Source organism: Tursiops truncatus, chromosome 11 (genome assembly GCF_011762595.2).
Source record: "Tursiops truncatus isolate mTurTru1 chromosome 11, mTurTru1.mat.Y, whole genome shotgun sequence".
Lineage (NCBI taxonomy): Eukaryota > Metazoa > Chordata > Mammalia > Artiodactyla > Delphinidae > Tursiops > Tursiops truncatus.
In genome coordinates, this window is record NC_047044.1 from 59130332 (window position 1) to 59140123 (window position 9792).

At 39.9% G+C, this 9792-nt stretch overlaps 1 pseudogene; it reads left to right on the top strand.

Annotated features, from left to right (window-relative positions):
• Window positions 1-4201: 4201 nt before the first annotated feature.
• Window positions 4202-7639, top strand: LOC101321125 (gametocyte-specific factor 1-like; annotated as a pseudogene).
• Window positions 7640-9792: the final 2153 nt, after the last annotated feature.

The following is a 9792-nucleotide window of genomic DNA, read 5'->3' on the forward strand; positions in this document are numbered from 1 at the left end:
CTTAGACACAATAGCCACTCAATAAATATGCTGATTTATTTGTTGAATTATTAAGACTAAACTGGGAAATAGGCCCCATAAAGAAGAACCAAATTAACTGAGATTAACAAGGGTAAATTAATGACAGACTTTAAATCTTAGAAGATTAGATAAATTTTAGCACTATAATATTTTGTCATTCCAAGTTAGGCCTTAACTCCCTAACTCAAGAAAATCAGCTCCCTTTCAAGTTTCTTTCAAAGCAAAAAGCAGAAAGTCCTCAGAAAATTCTAAATCAAACAGAATTGTCTTCATATCTACCTCCTTTCTAACACCTTTTCAAATAAACAAGAAGATGGAATAAAATTTCAAATATCTCTAAGGTAGACTTTGCATTTTCGGAAAACAGAATCTGCCTTCCAGCTTATTTACTGCAGTTGAGTCCCTAGAAGGCTATGGGCCTAGCATAAGGTGATAGTGGCCCCAAATATTTGAATTACCTGCTGTTACCAACGAAACTCAGGTTCTACTAAAGAGATCCATGAGGTTTCTATTGGTCTTTCACCTTGATGGAGGAGAATAAAGGGCAGGCAGTAAGACACCAATATCTACGGAGCTGACCAGCAGTATAGCAGCAGCCTCCTTATGGGTTAGTATAGTTCCTATTGGATCTTTCTCACTTGCATTTCTTATCCTCATCCAAAAAATTTTGTTAAAGACACTCCATGCCAAGCCAATCTTACGCTCTGCTATCCCCTATTATGTACTCACCAGCTTAGTGGGGACCATGTTCTCAGTGTCCTATGTTCATTTTTCATTTCTGCCTTTCTCATTTATGGATGCTTTCCCTCTTGCTGACCCAAATCCCAGTCACTCTTCTGGATCCAGCACAAACAATCCCAAGTCCAGCCCTTACTGAACTCCTATAGCACTTGATCTATAGCACATATTTCACACCTAAATTAGTTTTCACCTTTAATTGCCCAGTTCATATTATACTGCCACCTCAGCTGAACTGTAAGATTGCTAGAGCCCAGAAACACTTATTTGCCTGTACTTGGCATATGGGAAAAGCCTACATTCTGGAATCAGACAGAATTCTGGGTTCAACAGTTGAGTACAGTGGACTGAGCCTTATGACTTAGAGGCTAGGATCCCAGGTTCTAGAGCCAGATAGCTTGAGTTCACATCCCAACTCTATCACTTAGCAGCTTTGATCCAGTGTCTCTGTCTGTAAAATTGAGATGATATTAATAGTTCCTACCTCTTGGGAGTACTGTGTGTGTTAAGTAAGTTACTGCATGTAAAGTGATGACCTGGTTATTTACTATGTACCAGGTACTTTAAGTGCTTGACATGTATTACATCAAAGAATAGTAATAATGATACTCAAACACTTGCTAGCTTTTTTTTTTTTTTCAGAGAAAACAACTGACAGTATTTATTGCCACTGATAAAATACAAACTGTCAAGCAGAAATGACAATTCTGGAAAACCTGTATCCACTACTATGAGCCTGACAGATTCCCGATACTTAAAGTCGTTCCTGGGTCTTCCCTGGTGGCAGTGGTTAAGAATCCACCTGCCAGTGCAGGGGACCTGGGTTTGTGCCCCGGTCCGGGAGGATCCCACGTGCCGTGGAGCGGCTATGCCTGTGAGCCACAACTACTGAGCCTGTGCATCTGGAGCCTGTGCTCCACAACGGAAGAGGCCGTGACAGTGAGAGCCCGCGCACCGCGATGAAGAGTGGCCCCCGCTCGCCGCAACTGGAGAAAGCCCACGCACGGAAGCGAAGACCCAACACAGCCAAAAATAAATAAATAAATAAATAAATAAATTTATTTAAAAAAAAAAAAGTCGTTCCTGATGAAATCAACACTTACTAGCTTTGTAACTTTAAGCTATCTACCACCACTGAGCTGGTCTCCTAATCTATACAATGGCAGTAATCCCTCATACAACTGTGCAAGTAATTATATGACATGGTGTATGTAAATATTTGGCTCAAGACCTGGTACACTGGATTAGGAGCGCCAAATATAAATTTTTGATTTTTTTTAGCATGTAGTGAGCTTATGTTGCTTTCTGTGGAATTCTATTTGGCACCCCATCAAGAAAAAGGCCAAGTTTAAAGATGAGACTAATCTGCCAACAGGTAATCTCTAGGGAAACTTCACTGGAAACATTATGTGGCAGGTCCTGCTGGAAACGGGAGGAACCCTTCTAAGGGGAGTTCAATTACCCCAGAGCAGGGTCTAGTAACCCTGTCTACAAATCAGAATACCCTGTGGAACTCTTTTAAAGCCACAGTTAGCCAGACCCCATTCGTGAAGATTCTAATACAACAGTTCTGGAGTGGGGCCAAAGGCTCTGTCACTTTGAAACTACTCAGTGATTCTCATGCACAACCAGGCTTGAGAACCACCTCTCAGGACCTAACTATGACATCAAATACTTCCAGACCTCTGAGAAACCACAGAACATATGATGGGACAAGAGGCATTGATTAGAAAGTTGCTTCACACCACTTGAACAGAAAGTTGCTTCACATCACTTGACTGAAAGGTACTGTGCTTTCCCTCCCGTCACACTTCAGCTGTTTGCCTTGTTTTGCCTTACAGAAGGACTGTTCTCCTGTTCAAGTGACCCTGCCTTTCGGATTCTTGAGAGTCACTGCTTCAAGAATAAGTTCGGTCTAAAAAGCCTTCAGACTAGGTTTAAGTGTCAAGCTAGCATCAAGGTTGGAATACTGTTGCCAAGTCTAACAAATGGCATTAAACCAAACGGCCTCCATTAGAGTGCTGGCCTCTCTACATGGGATATTCAGCTAGCAATAATTAGGTGAACGGTCCCAGGGCACCAATTCTTGAGGCCTATGCCTGAAGCACTCTTTGTTTATTAAGACCAGCCTTTCAGTCCAATGAAACTTCAAATTTTTCTAGGCTGCTGGCTAAAAATGAGGGTTTGAGGTTATCTAAAGACTACACTTAGGTATTAAAGCTCTTTTTCCATTATCTTTGAGAATCTTCATTGTAAAACAACTATACCCCAATAATAATTAAAAAAAAAAAGAAGAAGAATCTAAAGATAGCTAGGCAGTGTCGGATTATACTGCGCCTTTATATTCAGGGAGCCAATTCACTTCAGAGTAAGTATTCACGGCTCTAACATAACCATTAATATGCATTGTAAGCTTTAAAAAAACACCTTGGCTTGTGTTCCTGAAAGGTACCTGAGTTTAAATCCCTAGACTTAATCACCTAAATGCCCTCAGGAAAATCTGACATTTAACAGTCTAGCTCTGTGCCCTTTGTCTCTGCCCTAGGCATGATGTAAAGTAGAATTGAAATGGGCTATTCTAGGCACTTCTCTATCCCTACTGCTTATGGCAGTCTGCCTTGATCTTTTTCCCCCTTATCAGACTGTGCTGTCTCTGCTTTGCAGAAATCTCAACTGTAGCTGTTGCCTGGAAACTTGGGAGTCCTTGAAGTGAATGTCTGCGATGCTAAAGACAGCTAGCCATAAGGGAGTGTAGGCCTCCTATCGGTAGTAAAATGAGGCAGATTTGAGACTGTGTATTCTTAGTTCACTTCTAGGAGTCTTCATGTGTTAATACCTACAACTTTAGAGATTTCGGATGAGCATTCTCAGATAATTATAAAGTAGCCTGAACTTGAATATGGTAATGTTCATTCTTCCAAATCCCTCTCCCCAAAAGCGTCTATGCTGACCTATCTGACAAGTAGCATCCTTGTCTGGAAAAGAGCTTAATTTAGACAGGTTTGGCAGAGAGATGGAAGGGGGCAGTGCTGAACAGTGAAAGAACCGGCTGCCCCAGCCCTTGCTTTCTCCAGCACTCAAGCTTATGGTGTTAAACTTCACCTTACCCCAGTACTGTGAATTTTCCAAGGAATCCTACCTGTTTATTTAACACACTAATGAAGGGCAAAAAAAACTATCTAAAACAAGCTATATAATATGTACAAATACTAATTTTTGGCCTTCCGAGGCAGATAAACAGTGAATTTATCCTATTATCCTACTATCTAACTGGCTAGACTATTGTTTAGTTATCCAAAACTTTCATAGGTAAAACTTGAGACACCCACATCTTTCACACTACGCTTTCTCTGAGAACAGAAAATAGACCTATGTCAACATTACTTGATCCTAAATGTCAGTATTTTCTTTGCCAACCCATGGCTCCTGCTATTTAGGGCTCATGGAGCTAGAAGTCTTGGAAATATGTCCTTATGACCCAAACCACAGGATGTCAGTCAGCAGGTTACAGTACCACCTGGCATCATGTAGAAAGGTGAGTTTTCCTGATAACTCTTAAGTCACTGGAAGGAGAAAACTAAGCTCAGAATATAAAAGGTTAAAGACCCTTTAAAAAAAAAAAGAACAGGGGGCTTCCCTGGTGGCGCAGTGGTTAAGAATCCGCCTGCCAATGCAGTGGACACGGGTTTGAGCCCTGGTCCGGGAAGATTCCACATGCCACAGAGCAACTAAGCCCGTGTGCCACAACTACTGAGCCTGTGCTCTAGAGCCTGCGAGCCACAACTACTGAGCCCACATGCCACAACTAATGAAGCCCATACGCCTAGAGCCCGTGCTCCGCAACAAGAGAAGCCACCACAATGAGAAGCCCGCACACCACAATGAAGAGTAGCCCCCGCTCGCAGCAACCAGAGAAAGCCTGCGCGCAGCAATGAAGACCCAGCGCAGCCAAAAATAAATAAATAAATAAATAAAAGAACAGGACTTCCCTGGTGGCGCAGTGGTTAAGAATCCACCTGCCAATGCAGGGGACACAGGTTTGAGCCCTGGTCCGGGAAGATCCCACATGCCGCGGAGAAACTAGGCCCATGTGCTATAACTACTGAACCTGCACTCTAGAGCCCGCAAGCCACAACTACTGAGCCTGCGTGTCACAACTACTGAAGCCCGCATGCCTAGAGACCGTGCTCCACAGCAAGAGAAGCCACCTCAATGAGAAGCCTGTGCACCACAATGAAGAGTAGCCCCCGCTCGCCGCAACTAGAGAAAGTCCGGGCACAGCAACGAAGACCCAAGGCAGCCAAAAATCAATAAAGAAAGAAAGAAATTAAAAAAAAAAAACTTCTGAGTATACATAGTACCTGCAAGTTCTTAATGTTGGAACATTGTATGTCTTCAGCATTTCCAGAAAGGAATGGAGGGTAGAATACAGGCAAAACCTAATAGCCATTTAACAAGAACTTCTTCCTTTTAGAAAAATCCAAAGAAAACTAAAAAAGATGGCTAACTGCAAATATAATGCTTGTCTTGTGGTCCCAATCAAAAGGCTCAAAGAACATGAGGCTAACTGTGTCAATAGAACTGAACTGCTATAGATGACAGCAAGTTTTTCATTTGGGGGACAGATAAGTGGAGTCGAGTTCTATTGCCCCCCCACCCTCCATATCTCATAGCTATGGACACCTTAGCCAAATGAGGAATGAAAAACAAAAAGAAGTTTCCACTCTGCTTCTATAACTTCTGGTCTGCTTTATTTCAGAGCCATTTAATCTTCCAAAGGTTACTTCTCCAAGTTTGGAACCAAGTGAAAAATTTTCTGATGCCGCCAATCAGATTCCTGACCCTGATGTCTGGAATGTAGGTAAGCAAGGGTGAGACAGTGAACACAGTCCTAAGTGAAGGCCTGGACCCTAAGTCCTCTATAGCTAGTAAGTACAGAAGCCCTGCAGTAATTAGTCTTAATACTACTCCCACAAAATCCTTCACCAAAGCAATCAAAAGAGTAAATCTCAGAATTTCATCTCTCTCTGGAGAGGCAGCCCAGTAAAAAGGAGTCTAATTAAATCTAAATTCACTTGTAACAGTTAAAAGATTCTTATCTTACCAATACCCAGTCACTTTCCATAGAAGTAATTTTTTACTTGTAATCTGAAAGATTAGGATCTATCCTATCTCAAGTGATATCCTTTCGCTAAGATGCAGCATGTTATATTGGAGAATTCACTCGCTTTTCAGTCAGATCTAGGTTCAACTATCTGCTCTGGCCTCAAGTTACTTCTCAAACACATCTTCCTCATCCATAAAAGGAATAATATCCACCTCATAAGGTAGATTAACATTAAATAAAGATGTATGTATGTGTTAGAGCAATGCAAGCCCCTTTAACAGATAAAGTCCAAACTGTGTTAAATGTCATGATTTAACACAACAGAAGTTCCCTTGTATACAATCCAGTGCAAGTATTTGGTAGGAGTGGTGATTCAAGAACAGAGGCTCTTTGACTTTTGACTGTCACCTCCCACACCTGGCTACCCAAGCTGCCACAAAAAGAGAAGGGAGAAAGTACAGCTACCTCATAACCACCTCAGCCCACAAGAGAATATTTCTACTCACATCCCATTGGCAAAAACTAGTAACAAGACCATACCTATGTCAGGGAGGCAGAAATGTCACTTCCCAGCAACAGCTATGGAAGGGAGACTCAAATCTCCTGCCAGCTAGCCTTCTCTGCAATAATGTAAAAATGCTTAGTACTTGTGTTACTTCATCCTGATTTCTTTCTTTCTAGATAACACACATCATTCTCCTTCATTTGTCCTTAAGACATTTGCTCCAAAAATGCTGGTTTGTGAAAGGTAAGATAAATCATCCTATAGAAGTTATTGGAATAGAGAGTGGAATACCTTTAATACCTTAGGAGAATGGCCACTAGATCACAGGCATGGCAGATGCCTAAGCTTCAATTACAAATTTTAAAAGAGCTGTATTCATGGGCTCTGAGTATTTCCATTCCTTTCCTAAGGCTCCACTTAGGACTTTAATCCATCAAGGACTTGATTACACAAGGTTCTCAATTCTGTGTAAGATTTTCAAGGAAAAAAACCCCAATTCCTAAAGCTACAAAGGGGAAAGAGCTAGTATACTATACATGGGCAGGATCCCCAACCACACAAACTTCAAGGGCACAGCCAAGAGCTAGAGGAGCCCTCAGTGGAGCTACCCACTGGATACACAGTGGGGAGGGAAGGTGCAAAGGAACTATATAAAAGAGATGCTAGCACAAAACCAGTAATTCCTACCCTGACATGTAGTAGCATCAACTATTTTTGTTAAAGTAATTTTAATCTCCTAGAACTGGTTATCTAGACTAATTCTCTAGTTCTGATTTCCAGCTAACTTTCCTCCTTTGGTCATCTTCTACAGCGATTCAAGAGACATAAAAAAAGAGACTATGGATGATAAACATCCTAACAACCATAAGTCCTGGAGAAAAGGTAGAATAACTTTTTTAACATCACAGTTTTAATATATATTAACATAGTTTTTTATATTAACATAGTTTTAACTAATATCACTAACATTGTATTCTAAATCTTTAAAGATTCTTAGACAAGATTTTCTTCTTTAAAAATAAACACTTTCAAAAAATAAATAAATACATAAATAAAAATAAACGTTTTCTATTCAAAGTCCTCCTCCTCTCACAATAGAATGCAGGGAAAGTCCTGATGGCTTTAAATCAGACTGGAGAAAGAGCTGTCTAGAACTCTATTTGAAATGCTATTAACACACATCAAGCTTAGGTCTTCCATAAAAACGCTTGCTATCAAAATGGCACTGCCTCAATGTTCTCTTTCTATCCTTAGGTAAGAAGAACTGATGGGGAAGTTGTAGGTTAAAGAGCCAGCAGATGGAAGATTTATTAAGTCTTTTTTTAAAACTTTGGGGAAATCTTTACTGTCAAGTTATAGGTAACAACTCTTGTCACTGTTGGCATCTTAACATGTTTTTATTTATTTAAATGAAGGGTATTTTTCCTATGACAAGCTTCCTTTGGTTTTTTATTCTTCCTTGCTGTCATATCCTCATATTTCAACTAAAGGGCTGGAGGGCTGATTTGCCTATTTCTCTTTGTAGGGGAAATACAGTCACCATGTGGTCTATAATGCTATTCCTTAGTTAGGTTCTTTATCCCCCAACCTTTTTCTCCTACCTCCGAGTCATTTACTGTATGACCATCATATCAACCTTCTTCAATCAATTCTCCATACGAATCTTCCATGCTTAAAGGATATAGTTTTTATGACAAGCTGAGTTTGAAACATGGCTCCAAATCTACCTTCCTAACTCTGCAGAAGTCCGTTTACATCCATGTTAAATATGTTTTATTCTTTTTCACTTGGTTCGTTTTAAAATGTCACCCCTTGCCCTTCAACTATTCAAATCCCTGTTCTAGCTTTTTTTAAGTCCAATTCTTAATCGTCACCTCATTTAAACCTTCCCTGTCTCCGACCTCAACCAAACCACAAACCTTCGTGAAGGAAGGCAGAATCACATACTGCTTTATATTTGCTACCTCATTAGCCTAGTGCTGTGCATCTAGGAGGTATTCAAACACTTGGTGCTTAAACTGAACCAAGACCCAATTTAAAACAGGCCAAAATTAGTTCCTCTTAACCTGCAATTTTTATTGCAGCTAGCTAATCCTTTTAAAATAATGAGTTTGGGGTTTTGCTAGTTTACTGACTAGTCCAGGTATATTTAGACTTAAAGAGTCCTATCCCTACCTAAGTATTTTCTAGATCCTTTTCAAATGATCTTTTTTTTTTCTTCCGCTAAAAGAGAAGGGAGAACAGAGAACACTAGACACTTTTAGCATCTAGCACATTCCAGTATATTTGGTACAAAGTGGAGGGGGTAGGGGGCTACTGACTTTCTCACTTAGCTTTACAGAATATAAACAAGATTTACTTTTATCTCTTGACTAAGACCTTACACATATTTTGAATTTTTAAAATTATACTTTGGTATATTAACACCAGACTATATAAAAACAAAAGGTTGTTTCCCAGGAAAAATGGCCCTAAAAGATAAAAATGTCTTCCTTTATCATATTTTAGCTATATGGAATCTTCCCCTAAAAGAGCATGCAGTCTTAACTGGGGGACCATATAATTTTTCCTCCAAACCAGGATACTCTTGAGCTTGAAAGGGGGAACAATAATTATCCTGGGATAACAGCCAGACAAACCGAGTCAACTATCCTAATAAGTCATCACTTATTAGGCAGTTGTATCATTCAAAACATGGGTGCCAGATTTACTCAAATCTTGCTTTAAGAGGTTTTGAGTCCCTTGGATAAAAGCACAATAGAATCACTTTTCTTGGTTTCTAACATAACATTTGGTCAAAGCTTCAAAAAGACCAAATTAACTTATGGAAAAATACTTTGTAAAAAAAGCAAAGTTTAAAAATAATTGCCTCGAAGCTTGCCTAGACTCCCCAAAGTCCTAACTATTTCCCCAGGCTCCCATAACAGGTGGCTTATGTCTCCTTTTAACCTCCTTTCATTCTGATTTATTACTATTAAACTATAGCACGCTTTAGGAGAGGCATGATCTTACTATGTACAAGTCCTATGCCCATACAAAATCAAAGCTACTGAATGTGGAGAATCTACACTTTATACCCAAGGTGTAGTAAAAAGAGATTCAGTACTCTGGGCTAAATATTTATACTGAAAAAAAATCAACCTTTCAAAACCCTTGGTAACCAGGTTCACTCATCTTCACAGAAAAGTTCTATCGAGGTGATTTAAATTATGTTTGTGTAACAGTAATAAGACTTTCTGGCTATTAAGTTTCGTCCCTAAAATCGGGTTTTAGGGTTTCTACTCTTACATTCACAGTATGAACTATGGGGGAAAAATTGCTAAGGCGCATTACTCACGTCCTAGATACGTACCAAAACGTATCTCATTGGTTCCGCATCTTTTATCCTTTTGTTGGTCCACACTTTATGGGCCTTTTTGTT